Source organism: Anomaloglossus baeobatrachus, chromosome 4, assembly GCF_048569485.1.
Source record: "Anomaloglossus baeobatrachus isolate aAnoBae1 chromosome 4, aAnoBae1.hap1, whole genome shotgun sequence".
In the NCBI taxonomy this organism is placed as follows: domain Eukaryota; kingdom Metazoa; phylum Chordata; class Amphibia; order Anura; family Aromobatidae; genus Anomaloglossus; species Anomaloglossus baeobatrachus.
Genome location: NC_134356.1, coordinates 563,964,233 through 563,986,000, shown reverse-complemented (window position 1 = coordinate 563,986,000; position 21,768 = coordinate 563,964,233). Strand labels below are relative to the sequence as shown.

General features: G+C 49.6%; 1 protein-coding gene across 1 annotated transcript in view; it reads right to left on the bottom strand.

Moving 5' to 3' along the window:
* The window catches only part of PLEKHO2 (pleckstrin homology domain containing O2), a 297,712-nt gene that overhangs the window by 86,673 nt on the left and 189,271 nt on the right, over nucleotides 1–21,768 (bottom strand). The gene's annotated exons all lie outside the window — the stretch shown is intronic.

Below are 21,768 nucleotides of genomic sequence, written 5' to 3'. Positions count from 1 at the left end.
TTTTTTTCTATAGCGCCTACATATTCTGCAGTGCTTCACAATTCAGAGGTTCATATACAATCATACATCAAATAGAATTTCCTAGGTTAATAATGGCAATGTATCCATAAAAATCACTTAGAATAATACACTAATAATAATAATAATAATAATAAATTACCATCACCCATTCCCTGTAGACTGAGCCCTCGCGGGCAGGGTCCTCTCTGCTCCTATACCAGTCTGTTATGTACTGTTAATGATTGTTGTACGTATACCCTTTCACTTGTAAAGCGCCATGGAATAAATGGCGGTATAATAATAAATAATAATAATAAATCACTTGCTATATAGATGATCTGCATGGAATCTGATCTGATTGTGCTTCCATAGACTTGAATGGGCGATTCTCATTTTATTTTACTCTCTTAGGCCAGGTACATATATCCGGCTTTTCGCTGGTTTGACGGATGCGGCGCATGCCAGTACAGTGTATACAGTACACTGGCAGCGCAGCAAGCACCGGTCACATGCTGTCATGTGAACGGAGCATGTGACCCGGAAGTTGCGGCGCTGCCACTGTACTGTATCATACTGTACTGGCGTGCGCCGCATCCATCAAACCAGCGAAAAGCCGGTTATGTGTACCCGGCCTTATATAGCACTGTTCCACAGTGCTTTACCAATGTGATCATCACTGTCCCCATTGGGGCTCACAATCTACATTCCCTATCAGTATGTCTTTGGAGTGCGGGAGGAAACCAGAGAAAACCCACACAAACACGGGGAGAACAGACTAACTCCTTGCAGATGTAATCCTTGGTGGGATTTGAACCCTGGACCCCAGCACCGCAAGACTGCAGTGCTAACCACCGAGCCACCTGTGCAAGACATCTTATTGAATTCTGTGATTTTTTTATATGGTCTCTCGGTCCTAGAGAAAAAACTGTGCATGCTGTGATTTTTTTTTTTCATATGGTCAAAAAAACTGTCATCTGCACTGACCTATTCAATCACATTGGTCAGTGTGCTATCAGATTTTTTTTACTCGGACAGCACTCGTCTGTATAATATACACATCTGAATGAGTCCTTTGACTGATGCTTTGTTAAGAATCAAAAATAACAAAAAACTAGTTCCAGCTCACCACTCCTCTGCATAGGATTCCATGTGTGTCGGTGCACGGTATCCGTGGTTGGTGTCCACAGCTGATATAATCATTAGAATGAAAACAGGGAGGGAAACAAATCCAGCACCAATGTCTTTAAAAATCTTGACATTTATTAAGTCACATTAAAAAAAAACAAAAAAAAACGTGGTAATGGATCAACAAATTCTCTCCATATGCCATTCTATGTCTTACGCGTTTCAGAGAAAAACTCCTTAATCATAGCCAAATACCATTATTTGCCTATGATTAAGGAGTTTTTCTCTGAAACGCATAAGGCGTAGAATGGCATATGGAGAGATTTTGTTGATCCATTACCACGATTGTTTTTGGGTTTTTTAATGTGACTCAATAAATTTGTAGATTTTTAAAGACAACGGGGCTGGATTTGTTTCCCTCCCTGTTTTCATTTGTTAAGAATAGTGATGAGCGAGTACTAAAATGCTCGGGAGCTCGAGGCTCGGGCCGAGCATCTCAAAATACTCGTGTACTCGGCCCGAGCACCGAGCCCAATGTTATCATATGGGAGACCCGAGTATTATTCTGAAATGACCCCCGGCAGCATGTAGAAACCATAAAACTGTAAATTAAAAAAAAAAACGTGCGTGTGTGTGTAAGCGTGCATATATATATACACGCGGAGTGGAATGCGGGAGGGGCCGTAGCCGAGCGGGGAAGTGTCGGGCTAAAGGCACGGTCATGCTGTGCGGGCCGGCCAATCACTGCAATTCCACAAGTAACAGGGCTGTGGCATTGCAGTGGTCTGCCAGCCAATCCCTGCATGAAGACCATGAGTACAGCACGAGTATCGCGAGATTACTCGGTCCCCGCCGAGTAGCCCAAGTACAGTGATACTCGTGCGAGTACCGAGTAGTAACAAGCATGCTCGCTCATCACTAGTTAAGAATCAATGAATAAAAAAAGTTGGGCAGTCTGCTTCAGTGAAAAAAAAATAAATGAGAAAAAAATTGGAGCAAACTCAGATGACACCTGAGACAAAAGTTGATCCATTTCTCTCAAATAGAAACACTCGGATGTGTGAACACAGCCTTACATTCGCACATCCATGCATTTCCTTGGATCCTCGTTGCTTCACTTTTTGTTCTCATCTCTTTTTTTCCCACTGAACCAGGTAGATTGTCTGAGCTTACTTTTATCCATCGACTCTTCACAACGTATCAGTTGAAAACAGAAGAAACTTGGATGCAGGGCCGGTCTTAAGGGTGCTTTACACGCTGCGACATCGCTAACGATATATCATTGGGGTCACATCGTTAGTGACGCAAATCCAGCGACGTTAGCGACATCGCAGCGTGTGACACCAATGAGCAACGATCAACGATCGCAAAAGCGTCAAAAATCATTGATCGTTGACACGTCGCTCCTTTTCATAATATCGTTGGTGGTGCATGCCGCTGGTTGTTCGTCATTCCTTCGGCGTCACACATCGCCATGTGTGACGCCGCAGGAACGACGAACATCTCCTTACCTGCGTCCACCGGCAATGAGGAAGGAAGGAGGTGGGCGGCATGTTCCGGCCGCTCATCGCCGGCCGCTTAGTGACGCCGCAGTGACGTCGCTATGACGCCGAACGCACCTCCCCCTTGAAGGAGGGATTGTTCGGTGGTCACAGCGACGTCGCTGAAAAGGTATGTGCATATGACGCTGCCGTAGAGATAATGTTCACTACGGCAGCGATCACCAAATGTCGCACGAATGACGGGGGCGGGTGCCATCGCGCACAACATCACTAGCGATGTCGCTGCGTGTAAAGCACCCTTTAGCCTGAATGGTGCCATGTGCAAAACTACCCTATGGCGCCCTCACCCTACTAATTTTTTTACCCAGTTTCCGAGGAAACAAACGAGGACCGGAGGCCATTTTTTTTTTTTTATATCCTAAGAAAATTAATCTCTTCAAATGTATTATAAACTCCTCCAGATTTGTGCTGGAGAATCTGCATCTCAAATCCACATGAATGTCACCATGTCTGATCTCGTTCTTACAGGTGTCTTCTGATTTCAACCATTTATACTGCATCCCTGGATATTACATTATGCAAATGAGAAAGCCGCGAAGACACCATCACATGTTTCTCAACGCTGGCAGGAAACTAGCCAGGTCTTTCACCGGGAAGGAACAACCACGGGAAGGGCAGTCTCCAGTCAAGAAGACCACCTATACCAAACATGGTATCCATCCACAGACAGCCGTTTCAGGGTATTTGCCCCTCATCAGTGTGGAGTAGGAATCTGGCTAGTGGGGGCAATGCCTAGTAAAAGACTACTTAAGCAAGCATTGTTGACCTTAGGGAGATCAACATATCCACTGCGGAGACACCATCACGTTTTTTCTCAACGCAGTGATTCTAGAGCAAAGCCCCCTGGGAAGTATGCAAATGAAAAAGCCGCGAAGACACCATCACATGTTTCTCAACGCTGGCAGGAAACTAGCCAGGTCTTTCACCGGGAAGGAACAACCACGGGAAGGGCAGTCTCCAGTCAAGGAGACCACCTATACCAAACATGGTATCCATCCACAGACAGCCGTTTCGGGGTATTTGCCCCTCATCAGTGTGGAGTAGGAATCTGGCTAGTGGGGGCAATGCCTAGTAAAAGACTACTTAAGCAAGCATTGTTGACCTTAGGGAGATCAACATATCCACTGCGGAGACACCATCACGTGTTTCTCAACGCAGTGATTCTAGAGCAAAGCCCCCTGGGAAGTATGCAAATGAGAAAGCCGCGAAGACACCATCACATGTTTCTCAACGCTGGCAGGAAACTAGCCAGGTCTTTCACCGGGAAGGAACAACCACGGGAAGGGCAGTCTCCAGTCAAGAAGACCACCTATACCAAACATGGTATCCATCCACAGACAGCCGTTTCAGGGTATTTGCCCCTCATCAGTGTGGAGTAGGAATTTGGCTAATGGATATTACATTATGGATGATACATGCGGATATCACCAATGGGGCCCACATGTATCTGGAGAATGAGGCGCTGCCGCTCTTCATGGATAGATGGTAGAAATTCCTGTATACTTGGATGGGAGATCTGTCATCTCTGGACTGAGAGCGGCGCAGGTCGTGGCCCCATTGGTGGGATCAGCATCTACTATACAAATCCTGTGGATAAATGTACATGATACCAGACAAGGCACCATGTAGCCAGCGGCCGATGCTGCGTGTACTCGGGACCAAAAAATCCAAAATACAGATGTTAAAGTTAGAAAAAAATCTCTACTTTCTACATAATAAAGAGTCCTCAGATTATATGTGTCACTGCCTCCCAGCTCCACAGACCTGAACAGACTGAGGTGCAGTACCACATACACACCATGAGGACAGGGGGGTGCTGTGTATGTGTCACTGCCTCTCAGCTCCACTGACCTGAACACACTGAGGTGCAGTATCACATACACACCGTAAGGACAGGGAGCGCTGTGTATGTGTCGCTGCCTTTCAGCTCCATTGACCTGAACACACTGAGGTGCAGTACCACATACAAATCATAAGGATGGGGAGTGCTGTGTATATGTCGCTGCCACTCAGATCCACTGACCTGAACAGACTGAGGTGCAGTACCACATACACACCATAAGTACGGGGGGTTCTGTGTATGTGTCGCTGCCTCTCAGCTCCAATGACCTAAACAGACTGATGTGCAGTACCACATACACACCATGAGTGCGGGGCACTGTGTATAGAAGAACTATGGCATATATACTGTAATCCCTTTATTAATTAGTCTGGGTTCACACGAGCTGGCAATGCTGCCAATAATTTTGTTGGAAAAGTTGTAAGATAAATCCACGCCGAATTCTGCAGAATATTCTGCTTCTCCCTGCTATGCTGTCCTAGACTGACCAATGTCCCCCCTGGGTTTGACATTCTGCACATTAACTGGCCGGATCTCCAAAGTGTGTAATATACACTGTCAGGATTTCAATTGCCAATTTGAGTGGTCGTGTGATCACTCACAAGTGATTTGCAGACTCGGGGTCATCTGCAGAATGACATCTCCTCCTGCTTCTCTCATTGTTATAACTTTCAATTTGAGAGAAACAGGAAACGTCATTCGGCAAATGACCACACATTGCAAATCGCATGTGAGTGATCAGATGACAACTACTCGAATCGCCAAGTGAAATCCTAATTAGGCACATATTACACACCTTTAGGATATGGCAGATCAATATTCAGAATTACACTATATTACACACTGTACGTGACAGGTACAGGGCATATGTAGGGGGTTTAATAAATATATATGTATCTATTACCCCCTACACATGCTCTGCACCCACTCTGGCCGCAACTGCAGGCAGGCCCACTTGCCTCACATCACAGGCTCTGCCTGATGTCATTACACCTATCCGGGTCCCACAGCTGAAGGGCAAGGGCGAAACAGGGAGCCAGTGGCTATCCGCTCCTCAATGGTGTTCAACCATGCATCCAAGGAAATAGCAATGGCCTCCATCACCCACAGGCCCAGTCGTTTTGCCCCTGCATAAATCACACCATATACATGACACACGCATAGATACTATATAAAAGATAAATGGATGCAGGGTCGGACTGGGGTGTCTTGGGTCCACAGGAGTTAAATATAGAGGCCACACTACAACTATATGCAAATACCTGCAGGAGCCCCCACACAGCCTCCTACACACAGCAGGAGCCCCCACACAGCCTCCTATGTACAGCAGGAGCCCCACACAGCCTCCTATGCACGGCAGGAGCCCCCACACAGCCTCCTATGCACAGCAGGAGCCCCCACACAGCCTCCTGCGCACAACAGGAGCCCCCACACAGCCACCTATGCACAGCAAGAGTCCCCCAACAGCCTTCTATGCACAGAAGGAGTCCCGACACAGCCTCCTATGCACAGCAGGAGCCCCCACACAGCCTCCTATGCACAGCAGAAGCCCTCACACAGCCTCCTATGCACAGCAGGAGCCCATACACAGCCTCCTATGCCCACAGGAGCCCCACACAGCCTCCTATGCACAGCAGAAACCCCCACATAGCCTTCTATGCACAGCAGAAGCCCCCACACAGCCTCCTACACACAGCAGGAGCCCCCACACAGCCTCCTATGCACAGCAGGAGCCCCCACACAGCCTCCTATGCACGGCAGGAGCCCCCACACAGCCTCCTATGCACAGCAGGAGCCCCCACACAGCCTCCTGCCCACAACAGGAGCTCCCACACAGCCACCTATGCACAGCAGGAGCCCATACACAGCCTCCTATGCCCACAGGAGCCCCACACAGCCTCCTATGCACAGCAGGAGCCCCCATACAGCCTCCTATACACAGCAGGAGCTCCCACACAGCCTCCTACACACAGCAGGAGCCCATACACAGCCTCCTATACACAGCAAGAGCCCCCACACAGCCACGTATGCACAGCAAGAGCTCCCCAACAGCCTTCTATGCCCACAGGAGCCCCACACAGCCTCCTATGCACAGCAGGAGCCCCCATACAGCCTCCATACACAGCAGGAGCCCACACACAACCTCCTACACACAGCAGTAGCCGATACACAGCCTCCTATACACAGCGGGAGCCCCCACACAGCCTCCTATGCACAGCAGGAGCCCCCACACAGCCTCCTACACACAGCAGGAGCCCATACACAGCCTCCTATACACAGCAGGAGCCCCCACACAGCCTCCTATGCACAGCAGGAGCCCCCACACAGCATCCTATACACAGCAGGAGCCCCCACACAGCTCCTACACACAGCAGGAGCCCATACACAGCCTCCTGTGCACAGCAGGAGCCCCCACACAGCCTCCTATACACAGCAGGAGCCCCCACACAGCTCCTACACACAGCAGGAGCCCATACACAGCCTCCTGTGCACAGCAGGAGCCCCCACACAGCCTCCTATACACAGCAGGATCCTCCACACAGCCTCCTATGCACAGCAGCAGCCCATACACAGCCTCCTACGCATAGCAGGAGCCCCAAACAACCTCCTATGCACAGCAGGAGCCCCCACACAGCCTCCTATGCTCAGCAGGAGCCCCCACACAGCCTCATATGCACAGCAGGAGCCCCCACACAGCCTCCTACACACAGCAGGAGCCCCCACACAGCCTCCTATACACAGCAGGAGCCCATACACAGCTTCCTATGCACAACAGGAGCCCCCACACAGCCTCCTATGCACAGCAGGAGCCCATACACAGCCTCTTACACACAGCAGGAGCCCCCACACAGCCTCCTATACACAGCAGGAGACCATACACAGCCTACTATGCACAGCAGGAGCCCCCACAAGCCTCCTACACACAGCAGGAGCCTCTACACAGATAGATAGACAGACAGATAGAAAGACAGATATATACCGTAATAGAGACATAGATGGGTAGACAGATATATATTGAGAAATAAATCGATAAGACAGATAGATTAAACAGATAATAGATAGATACAGACAGAAGGATATATAATAGAGATACATAGATAGATATAGACAGATATATAATAGAGAGATAGCTAGATAGATAATAAGTAGATAGATATACATAGACAGACAGGCAGGTAGATATTGCACAGTATACAAGACACACACGTTATACATAACACATACAGACAGCACATAATACATTACAGATATAACACACAGCACATTGAACTCACATACAGTTACTTCCTGGGCTCCAGGATTTCAGTGGGGCTTTAGCAGCATCTCTGGTAGTGCAGGCGCCCCTCCCCCCTCTCTCTCTGGTAAAGACGGCAGCAGAGAGGACACCGAGCCGAGAGGAGGGGAGGGCGCCCTCTGCTGGAGCCTGTGCACCGAAGGCGCAGAAAAATGAAAGTGAATTGCTGCTCCCTGGGCACCCCCTCTGCTGTCTGCCAGCCGACGCCCTGTGCACCACTCGCACATAGGTAAAGCCAGACATGCTTGGATATAATAGTAAAGTGCAAAGTATGTAGGAAAAACTTTCTGACAGTGAGTAGAACAGGCGATTACGGGAGGTGGTGAGCTCTCCATCAATGGAAATCTTCAAGCAGAAGCTGGATAAACATATAGCTGGGATGATTTAGGGAAACCTGCACTTGCAGTGGGTTGGACATGATGGTCCTTGAGGTCCCTTCCAACTCTACCATTCTATGATTATATGTTTTCAGTGTGTCATCTGATTTACACAGATCACCGTAAACTTTAATAACTAAGTCTGATCACATGGTGGCTCAGTGGTTAGCACTGCAGTCTTGCAGCGCTGGGGCCCAGGGTTCAACTCGCACCAAGAAAAACATCTGCAAGGAGTTTGTATATTCTCCCCGTGTTTTAGTGGGTTTCCTCCCACACTCCAAAGACATGATAGGGAAGGAAGATTGTGAGCCCCAATGGGGATAGTGTTGCCAATGTATGTAAAGCGCTGTGGAATTAATGGCGCTATATAAATATTATCAAAAAAAGGGATGAGATTAGGCCCTGCTCTGCATATGGCAGATCTATTTATGAAACTGATCTGTGTATGGAACAGTGGAGCTTTATGGGAAGTGTGCTGTCGAGAAAAAAAAACGGAAAGAAAAAGGATATGTTACATGTGTGAATGTAGCCTAGGGCTTATACAAACAAGCATATAAATGGGACATGTTATCTGATTTTAACTCCTTCACCCCCGGCAATTTTTCATTTTTTGTTTTATCCTCTTCTTCCAAGAGCCATAGCTTTTTCTTATTTTCCATAAATGTTGCTTGTGTTTTGTGGGATGAGTTGTACTTTGAATGAAACCATTAGTTTTACCATATAGTGTATTGGAAAACGGTAAAAAAAAATCCAAGTTTAGTGCACTACAGCAGTGTCATGGCGCGCTTTGGGAATTCAATCTGGTGACCCATGGCCGGTTTCCCTGTCTGCTGAGCTACGGTCCTTTTCTTCTCGGCCCTAATGCTGATGTATCTTATTACTTTTTTTTTTCTTTTCTAGGCTTTATCATCTTCATGTGTTTTCCATTGTCCTGTTTGCGTTTGTCCTATCACAGTCTGGGTTGGGCTGCTTTCACACATCCGGTTTGAGCCGTGCGGCTGAATCCGGCTGTGAAACCTATGCAACGGATGCGGTGAAAACACCGCATCCTTTGCATATGTTTTTTACATGCGGCCCGTCCGTTTTTTGCCGCTTGCGGCATGCTACTGAGCATGCGCAGTGGACAAAACCGCATGCGGCGGCCGGATGCGGTTTTTGCCGCATCGCGCTGCATCCGGCGTCCATAGGGATACATTGAAAAATGCACTGCATCGGCTGGATGCGGCGCGATGCGTTTTTTTTTTGCCGGCGCAAAAAACGTGCCAGGGAACGTTCCATCCGGCCGCCGCATCGGCTAAATCTGCTGCATGCGGCAAAAAACGGACGGAACGCAAGCACATGCGGCACAATGCGGCGCCAATGCAAGTCAATGCTGGAAAAAACGAAACAAAGGAGTTCCAATTCTCCAGCGAAGGGATTATGTTACGGGTGACATACTGTCATGTGGTTTCTGACCATAGAAGGTCACAGCGTTTGGCTGCGCAGAATGCTCCCTGACTTTCCATTTTTCCTGGTGTCAGTATTCATTGGTATAGGTAGCTTTCCTGCTGGATTAATATCTTCCCCTTTTGGACCCAGCAGGAGCTTGCCTGGTGCGTAAATATCCCTTCCTTCCTTGGACTGGGGCTAATGATATTATTCCGTTAATTCAAGTCTTGGTTGTGAGCAGGTGGCTTGTACTCCCCTGCTGTATCATTGCTGAAAACTTTGCTAAACATCAACATGAGTCATCTGTAGATAAGTAGTTCATGCATTTTCCCCTTGTGTGTCCTTCTTGTGTCTTCTATAGTGTTTAGTGGGGTTGACGAAGAGTTCATCCCACCTGTTCCCTACTTAGGGTCTAGCACTAGGGATACCTAGGGTCAGGTATCCGGCTCGGCGCATAGTTGCAGAACCTATCTAGGGTGGTGAGGGTTCCCAGGACCAGCAGTAGGTTTTGTCAGGGGTCACCATCTTTCTCTTCCCTGGACACAGGGTTTCCCTTCCCTTTCGCCGTTTGCTTAGTACTTCCGGGCGGACTGGCAGGGTTCCCCTACCGGTTGTAGGGGTAGCGGGCCTAGTGGTGGGGCGGCAGCAGCCAACACGGGTAGCGGGGGGGGCAGCAGGGTGAGCGGGCGCAGACCAGGCCCCTCAGCCGCGACGACCGATCCCGTAGGAACACAGGGGCGTGGGTCGCTTACCCGCTCCTCCAAGACTTCCTCCACCTCGCGTCTCTGTATGGCCACCACCACATCTGCCATGTCGGCCTCCCACTCCTCCAGGAGGAGCTGCATTTGCACCGGCAGACGGCTGCTCAGTTGGACGGTCCGAACCTCCACCCACGCTGAGGTGCCGGGCTCGGGGACTGCGTGGTTACCGGACGGACGGTACATGCTGGCAGCGGTATCTTCCAGGAACCAAATGGCGGCAGAGTCCTGGCGTCCCTGCTTTTATGGCCTCGGTTTACATGCGGCCGGATGCCATCCGTCCCCCCTTGGTCTTCTCTCGGCACTTCCTCTTCAGGGGCGGGGCTTCGGCTTTCGCGCCTCTGTCGCGGGCGGGGAAGGACGCCGCTGCGCTCGCTGACGCTTGGGTCCGGCGCTGCGACGGCTGCTCGGTGGCTCGAGCGGTGGGCCGGATCCGGGGCCTCGAGCGGCGCTCCTCGCCCGTGAGTGAAAAGGGGTAGTTTGGTTTGGGGATTTGGTCCGTGACGCCACCCACGGGTTGTGGTGAGGTTGGGCACCACCGCTGCTGGTGACGGGGATCCCGGGAGAGATGGCAGGGAGCAGCTAGGATGTTGTTTTCCCCCTCCGTGGGTAGGGGTTGGTGGTCCCAGGACCTGGTGAGATGGCGGGGAGGCAGGGTTGGATGGGTGCAGGGTCGCTTGGACTGCGCAGCGCGGCGCTGGACGGCACGGTAGTACTCATTCAGCCACAAATGTACGCAAAGTTTCTGGTAAACCAAACGGCTGGATGGACGGGTCCCGCAGCCGGCTGCTGTGGCTCCTTCTGGACGGTTAGTGGTGGCTGCCTTTCCCTGCACCTTTGTGTATGTTCGGTCCCGATGGATTCCCACCGGTAACCCACTCCCCAGCGTAGATATGTGCTGGAGGAGCCCTTTTGCCCGCAGGCTCTGGCCCTTGGAACTCTAGCTGTGGCGGTAGCTGTACTTCCTTCTGTTGGTTGGACGGTTTTCTTCAATCGGGTCTTGGCTGTTAGGAAACCCCTGGGGTTCCGGTTACTGACGGATTTGACCTCTAATGGCGACTCCAAGCCTGGTCGGGGTCCGCAGGCCCTGCCTGTGTGTGCTGGCTTCACTTCGCTCCCCGGTTCGGTACCGGCGGGCCGCCGCCCGTCCCCGGTCCTACGGTTCCGCATTGATCCGCCTCTCCTGCAGACGGCCACCACCGTCTGCCAACCTTGCTCTTGGTGCCCGGGCCACACACCCGGACACGGTCAGTTCGCTCTTCACTTCTCACTCACTCCTCTCCTTCCCTAACTGTACTCTACACTGACTCCACTAATCTGACTTCCTTTCCTGCCTCCAGGACTGTGAACTCCTCAGTGGGTGGGGCCAACCGCCTGGCTCCACCCCACCTAGTGTGGACATCAGCCCCTGGAGGAGGCAACAAGGATTTTGTGTCTGGCTGATGTGCCTGTCTCAGGGTGGGGGTGTGTGTTGTAGTACCTGTGACGACCTGGCTAGTCCAGGGTGCCACACCTCCACTGCTCGAGAAGACGCTCGAGCGGGAAAATCTTCGCGCCCAAGATGGCGGATTCTGAAATTTTTCGGCCGGACACCGCCGGTGGGACACAAGGCGCACTTCTACCACCCGGCAGAATGGTAAGATCCTGTTCGTGATGCCAAGTTGTCGTGGGCGGGGAAGGACGCCGCTGCGCTTGCTAATGCTCGGATCCGGCGCTGCTGCGATGGCTGCTCGGTGGCTTGAGCGGTGGGCTAGTCCAGGGCGCCACAAATACAGCAGGATATTTCATTATAGAAAGCAGACAACCCCCAAAAGAAAAAAGACACAACCAAAATAGAGAAGCCCGCCCCAAAAGAAAGCAGACAGCTATTCCCAAAGAAATTGCACTCACTAGACCCCGAACAACTACAGCTGGCAAGTGCCGATGAAGGATGGGCTCGCCCAAAGAGATCTGCATCGCTGTCAGGTCCCTCACTGTTCTGCTCACACACATACAGATTGGGTCCACTATCCCTCCACTCTCACACACACAAACAGATCATGTCCAGTATCCCTTCGCTCTCATACACTTACAGATCGGGCCCAGTATCCCTCCACTCTCACACACACACACCCACATTGGGTCACAGTATCCCTCCCCTCTCACATACACATCAAGTCCAGTATCCCTCCGCTCTCAAACACATACACATCGGGTCCATTATCCCTCCGCTCTCGCACACACAGATCGGGTCCAGTATCCCTCCATGCTCACCTACACATAGGTAGGCTCCAGTATCCCTCTGCTCTCACACACACAGATATGGTCCAGTATCCCTCCACTCTCACATACACATAGAGGTAGGGTCCAGAATCCTTTCGCTCTCAAACACACATACAGATTGGGTCCAGTACCTCTCTGCTCTCACACACACACACATTGGGTCTCAGTATCCCTCTGCTTTCACACACATACACATCGGGTCCAATATCCCTCCGCTCTCACACACATACACATTGGGTCCAGTATCAATTCGCTCTCACACACACTCAGATCGGGTCCAGTATCCCTCCACACTCACACATATATAGGTAGGTTCCAGTATCCCTCCACTCTCACACACACTCAGATCGGGTCCAGTATCCCTCCACACTCACACACATAGGGCTGCTTCTCACTTGCGAGTTTCTCGCAGTAGAGCAATGTGAGAAAATCTCACATTGGAATCGGACACATGTTAGTGAATGATTCAGCTCGCATTTGCGATTTTTTTCTCAGTCCAAATCGGACTGAGAAAAAAATTGCAGCATGCTGCCTTTTTGAGAGTTTCTACTGCGAGTCTCTTCAATGCAAGTCTATGGGAGCGTGTAAAAAAATCGGATATCACGGGACGGCACTCACACCATCCTAGTGACATCTGATTTTCTAAATACATTTCTCGCATGTTTCCTAAAACACTGGAAACGAGTGATGTCTCACAATGTCTGTCAATCACTATTCTCTGTCAGTCGGTCTCTCCCTCTCGGTCTCTATTCTCTCTCTGTCGGTCGGTCTGTCGGTCGGTCACTATCTCTGTCCCTCACTCTCTGTCCATGTCGGTCTATCAATCCCCCCCCCCTCTCTCATACTCACCAATCCCCGATCACCAGCGCGGCGCTGCACGGCGTTCACACTGCTCCGGTGGCTTCTCCTCTTTTCAAAAAGCCGGCCACTCATTAAACAATCTCGTATTCCCTGCTTTACCCGCCCACCAGCACCTATGATTGGTTGCAGTCAGACACGCCCCCACGCTGAGTGACAGCTGTTTCACTGCAACCAATCACAGCCGCCGGTGGGCGTGTCTATGCTGTGCAGTAAAATAAATAAATAAATAATTTAAAAAAATGGCGTTCGGTTCCCCCCAATTTTAATAGCAGCCAGATAAAGCCATACGGCTGAAGGCTGGTATTCTCAGGATGGGGAGCTCCACGTTATGGGGAGCCCCCCAGCCTAACAATATCAGCCAGCAGCTGCCCAGAATTGCCGCATACATTATATGCGACAGTTCTGGGACTGTACCCGGCTCTTCCCGATTTGCCCTGGTGCGTTGGCAATCGGGGTAATAAGGAGTTAATGGCAGCCCATAGCTGCCACTAAATCCTAGATTAATCATTGCAGGTGTCTACGAGACACCTGCAATGATTAACCTGTAAATTAAAGTTAATAAACACACACAGTGAAAAATCCTATATTTGAAATAATAAACAATAACAAAGACCCTTGTTCACCACTTTATTAAGTACGCAAAAAACCCATCCATGTCCGACGTAATCCACGGAGGTCCCTCGACGCTGTCAGCTCTGCTACATCAGAAGCTGACAGAGAGCGGTCACAGAGCACGACCGCTCTCTGTGAGCTCCCCGCAGCGACTGAAGTGAGTCGCGCTATCAGCGATGATGTCACTCAGGTCACCCGCGGCCACTGCTCTCAGCGTGAGGACTTCTGCTGTGGCCGCGGGTAACCTCATTGACGGCTCCGCTGATAGAGCGGCTCACTGCGGTAACACAGGGGATTTGCGGTCACCGGTGAGATCTTCACCAGTGACCGAAATCAGGGCATGCCACACAGACAAAGCCGCAGGATGACAATGAAGTCGGGTGACGTTCATCCGACTTCATTCTGATCGTGCGGCTCTGTCTGTGTCTGCTGTCAGTGGCTATTCAGCTCTGCTACATCGCTCTGGCTGTGTCTGCTGTCAGCAGCCATGTAGCAGAGCTCAATGGCAGATGACAGCTGCTGAGGAAAAAAAAAGGAACACACACGCATTACACACGCATTACACACGCTAGCCAAATCATTAATTTATTCAGAAATAGCATCGCACTTGCTTTGCACACACACCTAACGTGAACTAAAATCAGCCGAGTTTTTTTCAGCCAACTCGGAACGATTTTACTCGCATAGATGTGTTTCCAGCCATATAGGTAGGCTCCAGTATCCCTCCACTCTAACACACATACAGATCGGGTCCAGTATCCCTCCGCTCTCACACACACATATAGATCGGGTCCAGTATCCCTCTGTGGAGGGGACAGGGCAGGCAGTAATAGTTGTGTGTGCAGGGGTCGCCAGCCGCAGTGCAGCTGCTGAGTAACCCCTTGCCTGCCGGTTGCCACTCCAGTGCAAGGATGCTTTTGTCACAGTCCATTATTTCTGATTCAATAAAGCAGACATCGATATCTTTTCTTCCAACAACTGAACTTTACTGATCTTCATTTCAGGCATCTTTTCCACTCACATAACACGGGTACCACTTCTGATCCTGACAAGGTTCCCTCCAGACTCCAATCCAACAATTAATTTGACAGCCGACCACTTTCCTGGCACCTGGGACTCTCCTACCCTCCTTCTATATCCTGTCCTATTTATACCCTGTCCTCCTCTTTTTACTTAACCCTTTGGCTGCCTAACTAGGTGCCAGGACAGCCATCACTACCACATTGCCACCTGGTGGCCATTTACAAAATACACAGTACACTTTAATACATCTAATATACCTTCGGTGTGCCGGCTACTTTTTCAGGGGGGTGGCATAGCCTTGACCCCACTACACCTCCACGTTCACACACATATAGATAGGCTCCAGTATCCCACCGCTCTCACACACACATACAGATTCTGTCCAGTGTTCCTCCACTCTCACACACATACAGATCGGGTCCAGTATCCCTCCATGCTCACACCCATACAGATCAGGTCCAGTTTCACTCCACGCTCACACACATAAGGTAGGCTCCAGTATCCCTTCACTCTCACACTCACATACAGATCGGGACAGTATCCCTCCACTCTCACACACATATAGATAGGGTCCAGTATCCCTCCGCTTTCACACACACACACACACACACACACACATTGGGTAGCAGTATTCTCCCACTCTCTCTCACACACACACACACACACACACACACACACACACACAGAACGGGTCCAGTATCTTTCCGCTCTCATACACACACAGATTGGGTCCAGTATCTTTCCGCTGTCATACACATACAAATTGGGTCCAGTATCCCTCCGCTTTCACACACACACACACACACACACACACACACACACACATACACAAGATTGCAGTATCACTTCACTCTCACACACACATCCGATCTCGGTGTCAGTCTACTCTCTGAGCCAGTTATACTGCTTCCAGCCAGCAGAGGGAGCGACTGCTGGTGAACACAGGGGGATCTGAGAACAATGCAGATCTGTTTGTGAGAAACCCATTCACTTGCCAACGCTAGATGTCCAGGGTCTGGTAAATGCAATTCTCCTGAGGAGTGTCTGCTTTCTTCCATTCATGCGCACTAGATCTCTCTGAAGCCGGGACCCGCCGGGACGCGTACACTTGGCTTCATAATGCGCATGACCGGAAGTGCTGGGCCTTCTGATAATGCGCAGTAACCCTAAAGCAAACGTCTGAAGCGGTGACAACAAACACAGGGACGCGTGCCACCGCGGATGACACTGGGCAATGGGCATTGGAAGCGTGTTAGCACGCCCCTGTGGGTGTGCTAACATGCTAAGAGGGCGGACTAGTCAGGGGAAACTAATGCCCTTGCAACTATATCATAAAGGATTATTAGAAATACCTTTTAAAAAAAGTCTTTATCTATGCTACTATAGGCTTGGACTAGCAGTATGCACCCAGAACTGCTCGTGGTTCTGGGTGCATATTGCACCTTACAGGTTCCCTTTAAGGTTCCCTTTAAACTAACTTTGAATAGTGGCCCTAAAAAGTTACCTGTTTCCCTCTATTGTAAGTACAATGGATACCACAAGTTCCTGTCTCACAATAGAAAGGAGAATAGAGTCACCGCAGAGTGTCACCTGTCCATGGGCATCTCAGCATCCGCAGGGCCTTCCTGTATGTAATGAATGCAGTTAGCGTCCATTGCACAACTTCCTAAACACTTTCAGAAAACTAAGCAGTTGTGGATTAAGGCAGGCAGTGTCAAAAAAGTGTCACTTCTGAGAAGCCTTATTAAAATGGAGATTTGTCAATACCAGATGTTTGGCTAAAAACTTTCATACAATTGCTATTTGTTACAATGTGTCAGTCAGTTCAGGTAAAAGCAATCAGCCGGGAGTCCAGCAGAAGAGAAAGAATTGTGATAATGGCGTGTTGTGGCAGTTCATAAGGAGCAATTATTAGTACAATCCACACACCCTATACGCGGGGGGCATAGAAGTCAGTGACAGCGCTGACGTCAGCAGTGCAGGAGATCATCACAGCAGGTAATGATCTCATCTAACCTCCTGACGTCAGCGCTCGTCATCCCCTGCAGTGACCTGGGCTGACCTATTGATGTTAGCTCAGGTCACTGCATTGCTCTCCCAGCCAAAGGGGAACATTTTATTCTTCATTGACTGGGACAGTGACTATGGTATGGATTACGCCAGACCTGGAATTGATTGTTCTTTCCAATAAATTGGTGAAAGAGGGAATGTTTTGGGGAGTGTTTTTTCAAATAAAACTTTTTTTGTTGTCTATTTTTTATTTTTTACTGACTGGGTTTGTGATGTCGGGTATCTGATAGACGCGTGACATCACTAACCCCAGGGCTTGATGCCAGGTGACATTACACATCTGGCATCAACCCCATATATTACCCCGTTTGCCACCGCACTAGGGCAATGGGATGAGTTGGGGCGAAGCACCAGGATTGGCACATCTAATGGATGCGCCACTTCTGGGGCGGCTGTAGCCTGCTATTTTTAGGCTGGGGAGTGTCCAATAACAGTGGACCTCCCTAGTCTGAGAATAACAGACCACAGCTATCCGCTTTACCTTGGCTGGTGATCCAATTTGGGGGGGACCCCAAGTTTTTTGTTTTAAATTATTTATTTAATGTAAAATAACAGCGTGGGGTGCCCTCTGTTTTCGATTACCAGCCAAGGTGAAGCTGCCAGCTGTGGTTTGCAGGCTGCAGCCTTCTGCTTTACCCTAGCTGGCTACAAAAGATATGGGGGACCTCATGTCGTTTTTTTTTTTTAATTATTTATTTATTTTTTGGCTAAATACAAGGCTAAGCACCCTTTAGTGCCCCATTAAAGTCACTAAAGGGTGCCAGCTTAGAATATGCAGGGAGGTGGGACATTATATCTGTTTTTCTCATCTATTATCTATCTATCTATCCCTCTATCCATTATATGTCTGTCTATCTATCGATTATCTATCTATTATCTATATTATTTATTGCAGCTACAGCATAAAAAACCGCAGGGACCAACCTGCATAAAAATCGCAGCAAAATCGCGGCTAAAACGCATGTGTCGCAGGCGGAGAGGGACGCCGCTGCGCTGCGCTCGCTAACGCTCGGGTCCGGCGCTGCTGCGACGGCTGCTCGGTGGCTCGAGCGGTGGGCCGGGTCCGGGGACTCGAGCGGCGCTCCTCGCCCGTGAGTGAAAGGGGGTAGTTTGGTTTGGGGATTTGGTCCGTGACGCCACCCACGGGTTGTGGTGAGGTTGGGCACCACCGCTGCTGGTGACGGGAATCCCGGGAGCGATGGCAGGGAGCAGCTGGGATGTTGTCCCCTCCGTGGGTAGGGGTTGGTGGTCCCGGGGCCCGGTGAGATGACAGGGAGGCAGGGTTGGATGGGTGCAGGGTCGCTTGGACTGCGCAGCGCGGTGCCGGACGGCACGGTAGTACTCACTCAGCCACAAAGGTACGCAAAGTCTCTGGTAAACCAAACGGCTCGATGGACGGGTCCCGCAGCCGGCTACTGTGGCTTCTCCTGGACAGTTAGTGGTGGCTGCCTTTCCCTGCAGCTTTGTGTATGTTCAGTCCCGATGGATTCCCACCGGTAACCCGCTCCCCAGCGTAGATATGTGCCAGAGGAGCCCTTTTGCCCACAGGCTCTGGCCCTTGGAACTTTAGCTGTGGCGGTAGCTGTATTTCCTTCTGTTGGTTGGACGGTTGCCTTCAATCGGGTCTTGGCTGTTAGGAAACCCCTGGGGTTCCAGTCACTGATTTGGATTTGACCTCTAATGGTGACTCCAAGCCTGGTCGGGGTCCGCAGGCCCTGCCTGTGTGTGCTGGCTTCACTTCGCTCCCCAGTTCGGAACTGGCGGGCCACTCCCCGACCCCGGTCCTACGGTTCCGCGTTGATCTGCCTCTCCTGCAGACGGCCACCACCATCTGCCAACCTTGCTCTTGGTGCCCGGGCCACACACCCGGACACTGTCAGTCTGCTCCTCACTCTTCCACTTCACTCCTCTCTCTTGTACTTCCCTAACTGACTGACTTCCTTTTCCCGCCTCCAGGACTGTGAACTCCTCAGTGGGTGGGGCCAACCACCTGACTCCACCCCACCTAGTGTGGACATCAGCCCCTGGAGGGAGGCAACAAGGATTTTGTGTCTGGCTGATGTGCCTGTCTTAGGGTGGGGGTGTATGTTGTAGTACCTGTGACGACCTGGCTAGTCCAGGGCGCCACACATGCGTTTTTCCCGTGGTTTTGGTGTGGTTTTTTACCACAGGTGCAGTAATCTTCAACTCCCAGAAGTTTCTCAAGATATTTTCTTGAGAAAAATCACTTTTCTAGTGCGCACATAGCCTAAGAGCAGTTTACTTTATTACACACATCCAATAATAGAGGGAGCAAAAAGGCACAAGAGGGGACTATGTGATCACTGTACTAAACAGTGGCGTAATTGATGGACCCTGGTGAAAAGTTTGGACCTGCCCCCCCCTCCCACCGCACACCGACACTTGGGGTACAGGATAATGGCGCCAACACTTGGGGTACAGAATAATGACGCTGACACTCGGGGTACAGGATAGTGATGCTGAAACTTGGCTTTTTCCCTCAGCAACCAAGTTTCCCATGATCTGAAATCCCTCTTTCTATCAGCACCCAGCTTTCCTATGTTCTGATATCTATCTTGTCCTTAGCACCCAGCTTCCTCATACTCTGATATACATCTTTCCCTCAGCACACAAACCTTCACACTGCATAATTGCTTACATACAGTAAAATGGCCCTCCATGAAGTATAAAGGCTCCCTCGTAGCTCTCCAAATACAATAATGGCCTCCACATAGTCTTCCATATAGTATAATGGGTCCCACAAAACCCTTCATATATTAGAATGCACCCCCATAGTCTTCCATGTATTATAATGCACTTCCCATAGTCCTCCATGTGTTATAATTCACCCCAAAGTTTTCCATATACTATAATGCTGACCCATAGTCCTCCATGTATTATAATGCACCCCATAGTACTCTATGTATTATAATGCAACCCCATAATCTTCCATATATTATAATGCACCCCATAGTCCTCCATATAATATAATGCACCCCAATAGACAATGTATAAGGTAACCCCATTAGTTCTCCATATACTATAATGCAACCCCGATAGTCCTGCATGTATTATAATGCAGCCCCGATAGTCCTGCATGTATTATAATGTACCCCCATAGCTCTGCATGTATTATATTGCAGCCCCCATAGTCCGCCATGTATTATAATGCAGTCCCTGTATGTATGATAATGCAGCCCTCATAGTCCTATATGTATTATAATGCAGCCCTCATAGTCCTATATGTATTATACTGCAGCCCCCACAGTCCTATATGTATTATAACACAGCCTCCATAGTCCTTCATATTGTATTATGTAGCCCTCGTACCATTTAATGCACCCCATAGTCCTTCATGTATTATAATGCACCCCCATAGTCCATGTATAAGATATCCCTCATAGTCGTTCATATTGTATTATGCAACCCCCATGCCATTTAATGCACCCCCATAGGTCTCTAGTCATCATGTACTCACTGATTAAACATAAATAAACAAGTACTCACCTCTCTTCATTGCCCCGCTGCTGTGGTCATGGTATCCTGCATGTTCTGCATGTCTCAGCACAACGGCGCGTAGTAGTGATGTCACCGCGCTCTGCTGTGCTGAGATGTCCAGCAAAGGCACAGGGTGAGAATGATGAAGGATGGAGCGGAGCGTCACGCACCCTCTTTCATCATTTCAAGGGGGCCAGATGCCACCGCTGGCACCGGGACCCCTAACCCTACCAGACCCGGTCACGGTCTCTGCGATCATGATTGTTATGCCCGTGCTACTAAGGCTATTGTTTCTCAGCTTTTGAAACACTTAAAGGGGTTGTTTCATAATAATAATAATAATAATAATAATAATTTATTTCTATATTGTCAACATATTCTGTAGCACATTACAAATGAGAGAGAACATATACAGATAATATCAGACATTACACAACAATATTTTTTTTAACAATTCAAACAAGAGAACTGAGTGTCATGTCCCACAACTTGGTAATTATTCAATGTTTTTATTGCTATGTATTGCCTTTCTGTTCCTAGGCAAAAGCTATGACTTTCCTTGTATTTTGTCCCTTCCTCCTCCCTGTAGCTCTGTAATGTCAGCATTCCCCGCCCTTCATAAACACCCTAAGAAAGTTCTTTTCCATCCGGGGACCTGCCAAGCAACTCCGGTCCAACTGCAGCACTAACTTTGTAGGAGCCTGCAAGAAAATGCATTTTGACAACTTTATGACCGACAATGGGTGCACCTGGGTATTCAACCCTACACACTCTTCACACATGGGTGGATCCTGGGAACGCATGATCGGAATTGCACGAAGCATCCTCGACTTCATGTTGCTGGATCATAAACTTCCTCTCACCCATGAAGTTCTGGTCACTTTCCTTGCAGAAGTGTCAGCTATAATAAACGTTAGGCCTTTTGTCCCACAATCACCTGACCCTGATGCTCCAATGATTCTTACTCGAGCTACACTTCTTAAGCCTGCTTTACACCTTTCAATTAAGCATACGATATCGTATGCGATGTGACACGCCCCCATCGTTTGTGCGGCAC